We start from the raw sequence: 15,920 nt of genomic DNA, 5'->3' as shown, positions 1-15,920 counted from the left end.
GGGCGCGCGCCGCGCGCTTTGCATAACCACGCCCACCTCATGAATACGCGCTAGGCCACGCCCCCCTCCCCGTGCGCCCGCGGTGGGAGGGGGCTGGGAGCCGCGGGAGCGCGCAGGGAGCCGCGGGGGCGCGCGCGCCGCTTCCCACCACCCCCCCCGTCCCCGCCCGCCCCGCCCTCCGCGCGCGCTCCCGCGGAAGAGGCGGCGGCGCGCTCGGAGCGAGCGAGCGAGGGAAGCGGAGCGGGGCTGCGGGGGGGGGGGGAGTGGCCGGCGGGCGCTCCCCGGGGAGGCCGCGGCGGGCACGGACGGAGGGACGGACGGACAGACAGACGGACGGACGGACGGACGGACGGAGGGGGCGCTGCGGCGGGCGGGCGGTGAAGGAGCCGCCGCGGCGGCGCCGCCGGGGAGGGGCGAGCCCGGCCGCCCCCCTCCCCTCCCTTCCCCTCCCCTCCCTTCTCCTGCCGGTCCCCTCCCCTTCGGGCGCGCGCTCGCCCCGGCGGCGGCGGCTCCCGGCGATGCGGTGAGAGGAGCGAGGCGAGCAGGGAGGGAGGGACGGACGAGCGGCCGCGCTCGGTGAGGGGCCGCCGGGAGCCCCCCCCCCCCGCGCCAGGTAAGGACCGGCGGGGCACCGGGGGGGGCGAGTGGGAGCGTGCGGGTGTCCCCCCGTGGGTACGGGCTGCGGGGGGGACACGCTCGGGGGGAGCGGGCGACGCCCGGCGATGTGTCGGGGTCGCGGGGGGGGGGTTCGCGGCGAGACCCCCCCGTGCCCCTCCCGCGGGCGGGGGAAGGGCTGGGGCGGGGTGGGGGGTCCCTCCCCGCGCCCATCCCCCGGGGCTGGGGGTGCCTCGCTGACACCGCTCGGGATGCGGCGAGCGCCGGGAAAGGCGCGGTCGGTTGCGAGTCGTGTCCTCCCCCCCCCCCAAATCCCGTCTTTTGAATGGGAAGCCGCCCGTTTCGTTTGGAAGCGGAGAGCGGCGCGGAGGTGAGCGGGGCCGGCGGGTCGGGGGTTCATCCCGCCCTGCGGAACCGCCGGGCTCGTCCCCGCCGGCCCTCGCCCCGTGTTTACCGGGAGGTGCCGCAGGTACCGCACACGTGAGCGCCAACACGCCCCGCGCTCGCCCCCCGCTCTGCGGGCACCCCCTCCCCCGAACACCCCCCCCGAGGGGTGAGTAAGGCGTGTGTGGAGTCTAATGACACACCGCATCCCTCTCTGTTACACGCGTGGGTTGGCTGTTGGGGGCTAAGATGCAAAAGAGCCATGCGAGATGATGATGAGGCAGACGGAGCTGGGATGGGGCGTTCTGCGAGGAAAAGGCAGCTCCTCGTCCCCCTGTCTGTGTCGGGAAGTTCGGGAGGCGATGTTGGCGAGCTCGTTTAGGGGGTGATGCCTCGGCGCGGGGTTTTTACACAGGTGAAAAATAAGCGCGAGGAAAAAGGGAGCACCTGGGGGATTTAAATAAATCGCGAAGGTTATTTAGCGGTGCTGGGGAGTGCGGCGGAGCCACGGCACAGGGGAGAAGGCAAATTTCACGTTGGGGTTGGGAGGAGGAGAAGGAATACGGCGAACGTGCCATGGAGAACAACAACATGGCCAGGAGACCCTGCCTGCAGCACAGCTCAGGCTGAGCCGGGAATGGTTCCTGCCAAGGGCTCGGGGGTGGGTGTTGTCTGTTTTTCTTATCTGGTCCTCAAAACGTGAATATCAGACCTGGAAACATCCACTGCCGAGGTGCGAATCGGAAAGGAAAAAGGAGCTGGTGTAATAGGTGGCTTTCGGTGAGAATGTATTGAAGAGGATTTGCTGGCTGCGGTCACATGAGGCTTTTTATGGGTGGGGAGAGACACCTTAGATCATGGGTAGTTGGTGTGGAGGAATGTTTATCTAGGAAATGCGTGATGGCCCTGCAGTCGAATTGAGAAAATACAATATATTGCAACTTGCCGTCGTCAAAATCTCATTTTTTGGCTTTGCAAAGGAACTATCAGGTGGAACAAAAACGCAGTAGTGCTTGGGTGAAGATTTTAAACAGTTTGAGGTCTGTGGCCATTATGACTCTGGGTCTTCTAAGAAAATAAACAACCTACTTAGAGTTGGGCTTCTTTTTGTAGTAACTCGTGCTGAGGGCATCATAAATGCAAAAGACTCTGTGTACTCCAAATTAGCCCTGATTTCCTTGGAGTGGAGAGGAGTGGCAGGGTCGTGTCCTGTTTGGATCTTGGCTGTGGTCATAGAATCTTGGAGCAGACTGGCCTGCAGTGTAGACTGGTAATTACAGTGTGAATTACTGGTTACATATTCAGTGTAATTGGCTGAGTAATATAATTTTAGAAAATAAACTCCTTATCAGTATTGATTGTGTTGTGGCAGTTCCTGTCTTGGTCTCATCTCTCTGTCTTTTCCATTGGTTTTCCCATGATCCTTGGTTGTTTTTAATTGAAATACATATTCTGACCAAAAATATGTCTTCTAAGGTACTAAGTTACCTCTTAACATTTCAGGTCACATATTCTACATTTACTTTCAATTAAACCTTTGGAAACCAGTGATATATATGTTGATGTTGAGAAATCCGTGAGCGTGCCTGGTATGTGCAGGGAATTTTTAAAAGATGAATTTTTTAATACATTACAGACAAGCATCCCTAACTTCCTGCTTGCAAATTCTCCTTTATCAATATTAATGGCCACAAATGCAAACTGTGTAAGGCCCAAGTGTGGGTCACACACAGCATTATGTAGTCTGTGAGCTCTTCAGGTTTGGGTTCATATATAAGTTTCCAGAAGAACAATTTAATGCAAGGCCTGCTTTGTGATGTATGAAGTTATTTATGGTATATCTTCGTTAGTTTATAATCTTATATTTTGTTTAATTTCAGGATGCTTGTTAAAATTTGTGATAGTATATTGTGTCTTTTTATTAGGTAGCAAAAGGAAAACAATAAGAAGGCAGCCAGAAAACTCTAAAAACAATGCCTTGGCATATTAAAAAAGAAACCTGTGACTCTCCCAGCTTAGTGCATGGTTTTTCTCATTAAAAAAAGAGAAGGATTATGCCTCTTTATGTTTTATCTCAGTTTACATTTTCTAGAGGTGGTTGAGCTGGTAACACCTGTAACCTCACGTGGTGCAGCATTAAAAAAAATATTTTGCTTTCAGATTTTTTTTTTTTACAAAAACAATGTCCTGCTTTCTTGTCTTTTTCACGTATACACATTGACTCTTTTCGACTTTTGAGGACGAATTTCCTTTCGAGCAGACGTGGCAAGATGATTTCCTTTGACATCCCGGCGAGCAAATGGCTCTGAGGGTCGTTTCTTGCTGAGACAGAGCTGATGGCAAGGACTGGTGCTGAGTCAGTGACCTCTCCTCCCTGTTCTCCCACCCACCCTCTCTCTGGTCCCGTGTCAAACCCTTGAGCTGGGTGAACGACCACTCTTTATTTTGTGGAGTTCGTTTCTCGCTGGATCAATCAACTGAACCTGACCTGGGGGACAGGAGGGTGGCAGGAGGAGGATGCAGGGGTGGGAAATAGTGGTTGCTCTGTCCTTCCTGGCAGCCCTGAGCTCTGAGTGGTTGATGCCAGCTGGGAACTCATGTCTGGAGCGTTGCACAAAGCCTTAGGATGGCACCTCACGGTGGACGTGGTTTATTTATGTTTAGTCCTACACAAATACAGTCTTCCAGCCTTTGTTATGTCGCTGATTATAACCCTCGTGATCAGCCCCATCAGTAATTTCAGGGTGATAAATATGTGCCAACCTCTAGGAATTCTTTCAGCATCCGTAGGACGTGCCCAAGCTCTGTGGTGACACAGGACATGGTGACATTACCAGTAAGGGCTGGGGGAGGTTTCCACACCATCAGTGGGAGCAGAACTGAGCCTGCTGCTTGGTTGACTCTTGTGCTTGGTTGTCTTCATCCAAAACAAGGCCCCATATGAGCTACTGTGAAGAAACTTAACTCCATCCCAGTCCAAACCAGCCCAGAATGACACGTTCATTTGAACTTGGAGAAGGTGGAGAATGTGCTCACTGGAGGTAAATTAGCATTTGGAGCTCACTGCACCTGCAAATATTTGATCCAGTGAACTGGACCATTCGTCTCTGGTTTATTTTCCTACTGGGTTTTATGAGCTTTGAAAAATCAAATTCTAGTTATGTCACTTAGAATGATTCCAGCCCCATTATTGTATTGGGGCTAAAATGTAGTTGTTTGGTTTACATTCATTTAAAAAGTAATTAATTTAAATACAAACTCTACATTAATTAGAGGAGGTAGTAGCTTGTTTTGTGTACTTAGGAAGGGAGGAATTGAGAATTTAGAGCCCAGCCTTGGAATTGTCCCATATAATAGAGTTCCTTGAGGTTCTACTTCAGCAGTGTGGGAGGAAAGGATCTAGTTTAATGATGAGGATGCTGGAAACACTGGAGAGGAATTCAGGGTGGAATTGGCTGTGGGATTCTGATGGAGAGCAGAAGTTAAAGTTACTTTACTGGGTTGAGAATAAAAATGCTGTATGTTCTGGGTGCTGTGGCAATGGGATGGTGGAGTTTCAGCTCCTCAGGAGGAGAAATACTGGAATAATCTGAGTTCCCTGAGCACTCTGGATTTCTTCCTGGCCAGCACTTATTCCATATCTTTCCAAAATTTGTCGAATAACAGAATTTATGCTGTGGCGTGAGAAGCTCCATCTCGGGGAAAAAAAAAAACCCTCTGGAAGAGAACATTAATTAGTAATGATAAAACATAAAAAGTACCTTGTGCTTATTTGACTCAAGTTTGGGTTTGTGCCACGTTGCGTCATTGTTTGATTTCAAAGGAATCATTACTTATTCATGGCTTTTATAAAATGTGTGTAATGGTTGGGTTTGTGTGCCTTCTGCGTAAAGCAAACCTTGCTCTTAAGTTTTGCTTCCTCAGTCATTTTTATGATATTTTATAAGCTTTTTTCCTTCTCGGAGCGAAGGGCTTATTTACTAAAAACATTGCTTTTTTTTTTTGAATTTAAAATTCGAGTGGCTTTTTTTTTTTCCCTCCCTTCCTCTTCCACCGAACCCACTGCTTTGCGAAGGTGAGAGTTATTCAGAGTTACATCAAGTTTAACCCGAGGTAGGAATCCTTAAGAGCTGATTTGACAGAGGCACACGTAGATTCTTGAGGAACACGCCGGATCCCGGTGAGTTCACGTTACTGTTCCCGCACAGACAGGTCTCCACACGCCGGATCCGGGGCCCTGGTGCTGCTCAGGAACGATGCTGGGTGAGCTGATGGCAGGGAAGTAATCTGGGAGAGTGGGGTTCTCTCCTGAACCGGCAGCGCTGATGAAGGCAGTGATGAATCACGCGTGTTGACATTTCAGCTCTCACCCAGGATTTGTTATTTATTTGTCCTTTATGAAAAGAACATTATTGGTGACTGAAGGAGCATCTTCCCCAGCAGGCTGGGAGCTCTGCAGGGCGAGGGCTGGGCTGGCTGTCAGCTTGGCTGTTTGGCTGGGGAGGGGTTTGTTGTTAGAGACCTTTCATACTCATCCTTTCGGAGTCTCGTTGCTCGTTAGTGTTCGCTCGTCCTTAACGAGGAAGAAGGGAGTGGTGTGTCCCGAGTGGAGGTCCCGGGGTGGATGAATGACCCTTTCTTGCACCACAAGCAGTGCCATTCACGGTGCCCCGTTGCACAGAAGTTCCTGAGGAGTCATCTGATGAGCGTTTGTGGCCCTGTCGTGCCGATCAAAGCGGAGCGGGCTCAAAGCTGGGTTTGTTCCTCGCCGAGCTGGGAGGGGGTGCAAATACCAAATGTGTGGCTGCCCTTCTCCCGGCCTTCCCAGAGCCTGGGAGGATGGAGATGAGCTTTCTTGCTGCTCTTTCCTGCAGTTCCTTTTTAATCTGTCAATATATAACAATTTCTCGTAGAGTCGGTTGCAGGGGGGACAGCAGAGATCTGCTCGTCACCAGGAATTATTTATCTTTACATCCAATTATCTATTTGTTCTGTTTTGTTTTTTTGCCATTGGGACAGCTCACTTGGTTTTCAGAGCTCAGTGACACTTTGCTGAGTGTGAAATTACAGATTTTCAGTCTGTAATACTTAAAACCTGAAGCTTGTGTCACATCACTGCTGAAACTCAGCTGAATAGTTGAGCTGCATCTTTCACCCTATTCCCTAGGGAATGTTTTTAAGATTAAAATACAGAATAGCTTGAGTTGAGGTAAAATTCCCAAGTGACAGTGAATAGGGTAAATGTCTTGTTTTTTGCCAGGTTCTTCACTTTATTGGTGAATATTTAATTGTCTTATTTTTACTTACATCAGCTTTAATTGCTAATTATGGTTGAATTGTAGTGATCTCAAATTTGAGATTTTTAATGATCTCATTAATGAAAGAAGTATTTTGGGTAGGTGAATCCTTATTTGCAATACAAGTCACACTGGGAATTTGTTATTAATAGAGTGGATGAGAAAAAAGATGGTTAATTTGTGTTTTAGGGTAGGGGAGCTTCTTGTTACTTATGTACTTTTGAATATTTTGGGTGTTTATTTCCTTTTTCCTTTCATGCCTCTGTGGTTTCCAGGGCAGGTACAATAATATTTTGGTCGATTGCTGCTATTTTTCTGTATTCAGGTTATTTAAGCAAAATGCTTTTATAAAGCAGTCAGGAGGAAAAACCTCTACTGCAATTTGTATTTTTGAGATGCCTTAATGAGCGAGGCTCGGATATGGGTGGGAATGTTTCCCTCCTGTTTTATGTGTTCTTTTTTCAGCTGTCTGTCTTAAAAATTTGTGTTTCCTACATAGTTTGGAGGAGCAACTTGATGAACATGTATGAAACACAGAAACCAGCAGTGCATATGGAAAAATACCAAAATTAAAGATGATGTAAAATATCCTTCAGAATGAGAGTTTGAATATTTATGGTGGTGGTGGTGGTTCAAAAGCTTTAACTGATGCTCTTTAAAGTGCTTTAATATCTTTAAGCTGGAAACAATTGTGGTCTCTCTTGTCCCTGCCAGTCACCTTGTTGATAATCTGAATTTCCTTCAGTGCAAGTGAATTTTCCACCTTTGAATTGTGGAGTGTGGAGCTGATTGAGCTGAATCCCGTGGTCAGTGTTTTTAACAGTTGGCTTAAATATTAGTAATGATATCAATGTTGTATTGGTTGCTCTGATGCCAGTGGCTGCTTCTGTCTCAGTTTATGAAACGTTATTTCCAATGAAGTAAATTAAAAATACAAGGAAAACTGGGAGAAGGCACTGAATCGAGTCCTGTTTCCGTGTGTAGAAGTATAAATGTTGGAGGATTTAGATTCTCTCTGCAGTTAAATGGAAACTGGTGTATTTTGTTTATTATTTTAGGGAAACAAAACAAAACGAGGCTTAGCTTTTGTTGCTCTTTGAGGAAGTTTTACCTGTCTGTGCCATCACCAAGCTGGTGATTCCCACTGACAGCTCCTGGTCTCTCAGCTGTGCTGAACCAGATGTCTGGGTGGAAGGTGGAAAGAATAATCCCATTTTCCTCTGGTTATTCCTGGTGTTCTTGCCCTGCAGTGAGTCCCTGGTGGAGCTGAGCAGTTCCCTGGAGTTCCCAGGCCTGGTTGGTCCCACCAGGCTGGGGCAGCAGATTCTGGTGATGCCTTTTTCCATCAGTAAAAATGAGCTGCTACCGTTTGCTCTTCTGGGGTTGGTTCTCATAAATTTGGCATTTTTAGCGAGGAAATATAAGAAATGTGCAGCCAGAGTGCCCTGAACAATGAAGTGTGTATATTCCTGTGGTTAGTCCTTCTATTTACATCTTTAATAAGAGCTGATTTTCCCTTTTTGCCTTATCTCCCATTCTCTCCCGTGGGATTATTCTCAGTCTAGAAACTCTTTTTGATAGTCAGGGTGCCCTTAATGTTCCAGATAACGATGTGAAGAGGCTCAGGAACGAGAAGATAAAGGTACAAAGCGCTTTTGTAGAAACGAGTTCCACGTTTTTAATGCTGAGAAATGGCAGCTGGGAGTTCACCAGGACTGGGGGATGCCAGAGTGGGACTTGGAATTGCTCTAAAAAGTGATGTCCTTTCAGGCCTAAGCCCCCTGTGCCACTCCTGCTTCTCCAGGCTCCTTTAGGGTACCCCCATTCCTGGTTCTGTGGCTCTGCTCAGTGCCTGGGGCAGGTCTGGGAGCAGGAGGGGGGGGTCGGTGGCTGAGCAGATAATTGGGATGGGCTTAACGAGGCTGCTCCTGCAAGTGCTGCCCGGGAAAGTCTTCAGCAGAGGGCAGATCAAGTGGGCAAACAGATAAACAACTTTCCATCCTTCAGAGATTTCATGGAACAGAGCATGGAGTGGTTCTGAGAGAGGGAAAACCGAAGTAAAATAGTGTGGGGATAGATTTTAGAAATCTGTGATGCTCGAAGAAGAGAACCCAAAGTGTGTGTGTGTGACTTTTATGAGAGTTGTTAAACTGAGCCTGGGGAGGGGTGCAAATGCACGTGGATATTGGGATCTGAATGATCCAAATCAATGCTTGCCTGCAGGTTTTGTTGTCCTACCCCAGCGTGCAGCCCATGGTGTTCTTCATGTGATTTTATTTTTAAGGGCATTTGCAAAATGATCTGGGTTCAGGCAGGTCTTCTCTAAGTGTAGCTGTGTGTTGCTTAATCTCTTATTTTCTGCAGTTGCTTAAGTTGGGGGTCTAATGCTGTTTATCTTTCCTAGCAGCTTTTGCAGTTCTGAGTAATCTTCGCTTAATAGATAATTAATATTTTATGAAGGGACAAATCTCCAGTTTGCTTGTTTAACGGGGATTTTTTTCCCTCTTATTCACATCATTTTCCTATTTAATTTTCAGTGTAAGATTCGATTAGAGGCCCCTGACTCAGTCTCCTGCTGCTCCACGCAGTTTTTCGTGCGATAAGCTCAGCTTCACAGTCAGAACATTCGTGTTGGATCGAAATCTTTTGAGAGCAGCTTTCCACTTCCAGCAACCTTTGGTTCCTACCAAACCATCCCTTGGTGTTTTGCCTTCAGGAGCAGGGATTTAATGTAACAGGCACCGTGGAAAAAGGGAATATTGTTCTTTGAAGGCTTTAAGCTGTCATGGAGCTACGTGTGCCTCCCCTCTTTCTCTTCAGACTGGTAATATCATCTATATCTTGATTTTAAAATCCCAAGAAGCTGCAATGCTGACAGCAGGCAGAGCTGCTCCACCTCCTCAGCAGAGGTGGAAGGGACCATCTGGCACTATGTGGGTAGCAGTTATCCCAAAAAGTAATAACAGTGGGAGTTCTTGCCAGTTACAAGTTGTGATCACAGGCCAAATGGTGTCCTTCTAAATCAGTGTTACGTTTCCAAAGGCAAAGGAGATGCAAGGGTTTATTTTTGCCAACTTGAGAAGTATTTTCAGTCACGGGGAGGGCTCTGCCGAGGGTTTTGGTCGCTGGCATTTGAGTGAAAGTGTGAGGGGAGTAAGTCAGGGGAGTATGGGCTGTGATGCTGCTAGACCAGCTCCCGGGCTCTAAAAAAAGGTGGCTTTTTTTGGGATTACGTAAACCTCGACTCTGGTTAGTCCATGGAACTGAGGAATGATTTTAAAAGGCTGTATAATGCAGTGCTCTGTTGGTTTGGTTTAGGCTTTGCCCAGTGGGAACTGAAAGATCTCAGTTCTACATCTTTGGCACTGCTAACCAGGCTTGAACAAGCTGCTGCTGTAAAACGATGGGAAAAACGTTGTAACAAGGTGAAAAATTCCCTGTTCCCCTTTGCCGTGGTGGCCCGTGGTATTTTTTTTGTGTGAGAAGTTGGATGTGGAACGTTCAGAAGTGCTGTTCAGTGGATGCAGAGCTGCTTAACAGGTTGCTTAGTAACCTGGATGGAGGAATTGAGTGTGCTGGTGAAACCTGTGGATGGCATTGGCTTCCGAGGGGTGGCAGGGATGGGAAGGAAGGACTGGATTCAAACGGATCTTGACAAATGGGAAGCTTAGAATATGAACAGGCTGATATCTCAGAGTTTATTCTGAATAAAAATGGGCAGCAGGACGAATGCAGACAAACAGGAGCGACACAAAGTGCACTGAAACAGCTGAAGTGACAATTGAGGAGCGTTATTTGCGTGCACACAGAGCAGGGAGATGAAGAGGGGAACTGTGAGTCTGTGACTGTGTTCAGACCCGGGTTCTTGCTGCAGGCTTGCCCAGCCCCTGACAACACTGTGTATCAGTGTGGAGAAAATTCCTGCACAGACACAGATAAGTTTTCAAAGAGGGCTTTTGTTGGCCTTTATCAGGTTGTCTGGGTAGATGATGTAGCTGCTCTCGTGTACATTGTCTTTGCATGGGGCCTTTGCCAGGATCTTCCCACCCCCAGCACAGCTGTAGCTGCAGGAATCCTCATAAAATATCTGAGCTTTGCTTCAGACTCTGATTTTTTTTTTTTTTTTTTTCACTACTTCTGCCTCTTGTAAATGTCCAGAAGCCACTGGACCAAATCTGGTCAATACAGACTCTGTCCAAGCCTCCTGAATGCAGCCACAGTCCTTTTACTGAGCCAGTTTTCCATGTTGTGCTGCTGGAGTTTGGATCTTTGGGAACGGAGATCAGCGTTGAAATAGATGGGTACATGTGCAAATTTTTAAAGTGAATTAGCAAATGTTGTTAAATAAGTGCCTGAATGTGGTTGTTTAATCTGTTTACCAAACTATTTCTGTTTAGAAATACAATTTAAGTCAGACAGGTCTGAATGTGGTTGTTTAATCTGTTTACCAAACTATTTCTGTTCAGAAATACAGTTTAAGTCAGACAGGTATGAAGGAACTGTTTTGGAATGGTCACCTAAATCAGTTTTTGTGAGAAATTTAAGCACTTGGGTAAACCAAAGCCATGATATAATTTTTAGGTGTCTGATGTAACTGTGTGTCCGTGTTCCCTGATGTTTCTTGGTAACAATTAAAATTCTGCGTTAAGAAATCTATTATGATTAACTTCAAACTCCTGCATTGCTTTCGTGCTCACAGCCAGGCAGTTTTGCAGTTGGAAAAGCAGATCAGGCCCTACAAGGGGCTGTCACCTCAGCTGATGTTTTTAGGTGTTGTGGGCTTGGCTGGGATGAAACCACAACACGTGTGTTTTTATGTAGTCAAGGTTTTTTTGACCCCAGCACAACCAGTGCTGCAGATCAACATTCTTCACAAATGGAGGCGAATCAAAAAAACCCTCTCCCAGTTTGGATAAAACCATCTTTAAAGGCAGATTGGATCATATGACAGAAGCTTATTTAGCTGTTCATCTTTAGCAGGAAACTCAGCAGCTGTCCAAACCTTCCAAGGGACGAGTCTTTCCATACCGTGTTTTCCACGTGTGTGCCCCGGGCTGGTTTTCCTCAGTTAAAGAGTAATAAAGTGTGCAGAGTAATCTTGTGGTGGTAGTGATCACCCCTTTAGCTCTGGGTATAGTGTGTGGGGCTTGACCCTTCTCACATGTCACATGTGCCACCTGCGTTCCCGCATCCGATGCCTGGAATCTGCACTCGCGGAATTCGGGCGGCTCAAACCTCTCCCTGTCCCCCGGCTGTGCTGCAAATCCCCGGATTTATAGCTGGGGGCAGTTTGCTCACAGTCTAGACACTTGTGCTGAACTTGTGTGTGAAGCCAGTGCTGCCTGCTCGCATTCAAGAAGTGTCTTTTCTGTATTGTATTAAGAGCTTATCCATATGCTCCGAGCTGGGAGCGCAGGAAGTCTGCTGGCAGCAGGCCTGCTAGTCCATATTCCCTGCTCAGGCTCTTTGTGGATAGTCAGGAAGAAAAAAAAAAACAACAAAAAAAACCAACAAAAAACCCCCCCCCAGCATAAAGCGTGACAAGTTGTTGACTGCCTGATTCCTGGATAAGTTTCGCAAGAAAATTGGGATAAATATTAATGTTGTGTGTAAGAAGCGATGCCACGTGAGCGGTTGTGGTGTGAGCTGCAGGATGTGGTTGAGGGTGAGATGGAGCAGGGTGGTTTGGGGGAGAACAGTCTCCACTTGGACCTCTAGCACCCTGGTTTAGGAGCAGAAATAATGGCCGTTAGTTGGAACAGAGCAGAATGCCTCGAAAAGCTTGTCTATATGTTTCATTTTGATGATAAATGTCCTCTATCCTTTATAATTTATCATCAGAAAGAGCATGTGATTTTTGCAATTAATTTAGATCAAGTACTATTTTAGATATGTTGTCCTATTTTAGAACTTTATAGGTGCAGTGCATAATGTGTTGTATAAAGGTTCTCACTTTTTTTTACCTCCCAGACATCTTTCTCAGAGAAAACATTCATTTTGATTCCACATCCATGGTCATACATAGAGACTGTTCATTCTCTATAGGAAACAAACCCCAAAATCTCCTTGAAATTGTAGCTAACAAAGCCATGGCTGTAAAAAAAAAGCACTTGTTTCCTCACTGTCAAGGCTGGTTTTGGTTGTGGGATTTCCCAAACCTGGGCTGAGCTTCCGAATGGTTTCAGTTTTCGGAGAGTTTTTATTCTGTGCCACCACCATAACATGGAAAACTGAGCTGAAATTTGTTCACTTGTCTGCATTTTCTTTTTTCTTGCTAATGGAGCTGGTTTGCAGCAGTTTATTTGGGTGCTTTCATAAATAAAAGTGCTATAACTTAGCACTAATTAATCATTGACTAAAGTAATCAAAAATAACACCCCCCATTTCACGAACAACAACAAAGAGAATAAATTCTGGAGCCTTTTCTAACTCAGTGTGGCTCCATCACTTCAGTGGATAATAGATGTGACTAAACCAACTTGGAAGAGTTAAAAAACTTAAACCTCTAGTAACATAGATAATATTATGGATAAAATAATCTTGGACACAACTTGGTGGTGCTGGGGCAGAAATAGCTCTGTGTTTGATGTAGTCTGTGTACATTAAGGCAAATAGCATCATTTTCAAGTGTTCTGGAGGGCCTGTGTAGGAAGGAAAGTTCAGTGTCAGCCTGGAATTATTTTGGATAATTCAAAGGAGCTACATAATTGTTATGTAGGAGGCTTTTTTTTTTTGTATTTTTAAGATGCTCTGTAACACCTCATTAAATATAACTAAAAAAGAGCCCAGCAGAAAGCACTGTGTGTCCTTGCTCCCTCTTGGAAAAGCCTGAGTTTCCAGTCCTGGTGTCGAGTTGTTGTGTCTGAAGTGCTTGAATAATTGGAGTCGATCTGATTTTATTATTTTACTTTTTTTTTTTGATAAAACACAAATAGGAAATGATTATTGAAAGTATAAATGCTTCATAAAATTGAATTTTTGTTATCTTCTTCCAAATAAGAAACCACTTAAAATATTAATCACTTGGCTTACATGTTTGCTGTGCCTAATTTGATGGAAAGCTGCAATATTTACAGCTGGCTGCTTTTTAGATGAAGGAAAGCCGTATTCAGATTTCATGTTGTGTTATTTGTATCCCTCTGTGAATTCCAGGTTTTCCTTTGGGAGGTGGGTTTTATCCACGTGCAGCTTGCTAGCAGGCTTTTGCTAAATAACACTTGGAAATCCTATGGGCAAAAATGTGAAATAACGTGGAAATATTGTGAGAAAGCTCGAGAGAGAACCTGATATTTTTTTGGAGTGTGTGTTGTTTCCCTCCCCAAGGTTGTGTCTGCCGGTGTAGATATCAGACGAGGAGCTTTGCTTTTTGCATATTACTCATTAGAGGAACATCAGGTTGGTTTTCCTTCCTTTATTTGTGCTCTTCCTCTTCCTCCTCCCTCCCCCTTCTCATCCTGTTTTATCTCTGCTGGGTTGGAGGAGCAGGGCCAGGGATTGAGCTCTGGTCCCTCAGGTGGTGCAGCAGAGCCTTGGCTGGGACCTGCTGCACAAACCCCACTGGTCTCCCTCCTTACACGTGCTGGGGGCTCCTAAAATCCAACCTTTCCCATGGATTCTCCCAGCTCTCCGTGCTTGGGGGATTTTCATCCTTCTGCTCGTTAGCAGGGGGGAAGGATTTCAGTAAATGGTCACACACCCAGACACTCCTCCCCGCTCTCCCGTCGCCGTGCAAAAAGCTTCCCGTGACCTTTTAAATCATTAAAACGAGGCAAAAGCAGCCGGGGAAAAATGTTTCTGCCCGGTCTCCTGATGATTAAATAGATGTGACAATTAGGTAAGTGTATGGGAAGTGATTTTTCTTCCAGGGGAGCACCAGTCTGGGCTGGAGGGCAGGACTGGGAGGCCCCGAGTGGTGGGTTTGGTATTTGTGGTGTCGCCCTCAAAAGGTCTTCGGGCTGAGCAAATCTGTGCTGCTTGTCCTTCATCCTCCCAGAAAAAATTGGCACACCCTTTTGTGGTGGTTTTGAGACCCCCCCAAAAATCCAATTGCCAAGTCCAAGCCCCCCCTCCCACGACTCACCCCAGTGTCAGAGGGGTTTTCCAGACGCAACACAAGACTCAATATGGGGGGAAGGGAATTATATTACAATTATTACACAAATAAATGTAATATAAGTGTAAATATATTTATATATATTGCTTTAGCTGCCTCTCATTTCGGTTCTCTTGGTTTTTTTTCTCTTCTCCCTTGGTTTTGGGGCGGGGGGAGCTCTTGTGGTGAGGTTTGGAGACTTGGCAGGGAGCCACCTTCAAACCACCTCACCTTTCCAGAGGGGTTTGTTTTCTGGGAGCTCTGACCTCTTCTCTGTCTTTCAGTAAGCTGAAAAATCTTTTTTTTAGGATGGCAATCTCCCCCTTTTTCCAGCATCCCTGGATCCCCTTCCATCATCTTTGTCATGATGACCCTGCATCTATATGAGAGGGGTCAACACTTATTTTCTCCTCCCTTGCTGTGAGTTGCAGGTCTGTAAATACCAGGGTTTGTGTCTCTCAGAACCGTCTCGTGCATCCTGAGGGTGAAGGAAGATGAGAAAATAAATTATTGCAGGAGAAGTCAATTAGCGAAGGTGGAATTGAGAGGGAGAACAGCAACAAGATGTTTCTGAATTTGTAAATGTGCTTCCTGAATAGATAATTGCATGTAAATAAGTATGCAGATAGGCTGGTGGGAAGAGTAACTGAAAAGTGGGGAACTTTTAATAATAATGTGTTTTGAAAAGCTCGTGTGATAAAGGCTCCCGGTCTCCTACTGGGGAGGTTAGAGAGAACAAAAGCTTATGTGAGGATTAAGACTGACTTGGTTGAGTGATTTAAAAGTCAAACAGGATTTTGACACACTTATACCTGTGCTCCAAATGCCAGTCAACATGTTCTGAAAACAGAACAGATCCCTGCACTTGTCCAATGATGGATGAATGTGCAGCTGCTGCTTCTCCTTGAGTGCATCCATGTGGCCTTTCCACGGCAGCTTGGACTAAAAATGTTTAAGATAATTATATTTTAACGTGCAGAGAAACAGGAGGATGAGAATTTTAAATATTATTTGGGGTTATTTTCCCCGGAATTTGTGTCAGCATTATGTGTGTGGGGCAGTGGGTGTGTTACTGTGCTGCTGGGGCTGAGCTGAGCTGGAAGGAAAGGAGTTGTGTGCTGGGTGAAATTTGGAGGTGTGTGCTGGGTGAAATTTGGAGGTGTGTGCTGGGTGAAATTTGGAGTTGTGTGCTGGGTGAAATTTGGAGGTGTGTGCTGGGTGAAATTTGGAGGTGTGTGCTGGGTGAAATTTGGAGGTGTGTGCTGGGTGAAATTTGGAGGTGTGTGCTGGGTGAAATTTGGAGGGGTGTGCTGGGTGAAATTTGGAGGGGTGTGCTGGGTGAAATTTGGAGGGGTGTGCTGGGTGAAATTTGGAGGGGTGTGCTGGGTGAAATTTGGAGGGGTGTGTTTGATTCAGAGGAAAATTGCCTGATATTACAGATGCATTTCTTTTATCTGCAAGGCAGGGGCTTGAGACTGAACTGGAATGATAATCAGCATTATTTTTCTAGACACCCTGGGAGTAAAGATTCT

General features: G+C 46.4%; 1 protein-coding gene across 2 annotated transcripts in view; it reads left to right on the top strand.

Moving 5' to 3' along the window:
• Window positions 1-386: 386 nt before the first annotated feature.
• TANC2 (tetratricopeptide repeat, ankyrin repeat and coiled-coil containing 2) overlaps window positions 387-15,920 on the top strand; it is a 235,032-nt gene continuing 219,498 nt past the window's right edge. Inside the window, exon 1 of one of the 2 annotated variants that reach the window (XM_027745287.2) lies at window positions 387-613. The gene's annotated coding sequence lies outside the window, so the exon portion shown is untranslated. The remainder of the gene's footprint in view (window positions 614-15,920) is intronic. The other variant, XM_039380377.1, reaches the window with a different exon arrangement.

Source organism: Pipra filicauda, unplaced genomic scaffold (genome assembly GCF_003945595.2).
Source record: "Pipra filicauda isolate LSUMZ 115617 unplaced genomic scaffold, ASM394559v2 scaffold193_size2426894_pilon, whole genome shotgun sequence".
Lineage (NCBI taxonomy): Eukaryota > Metazoa > Chordata > Aves > Passeriformes > Pipridae > Pipra > Pipra filicauda.
This window is presented reverse-complemented; position numbering and strand designations above follow the sequence as displayed.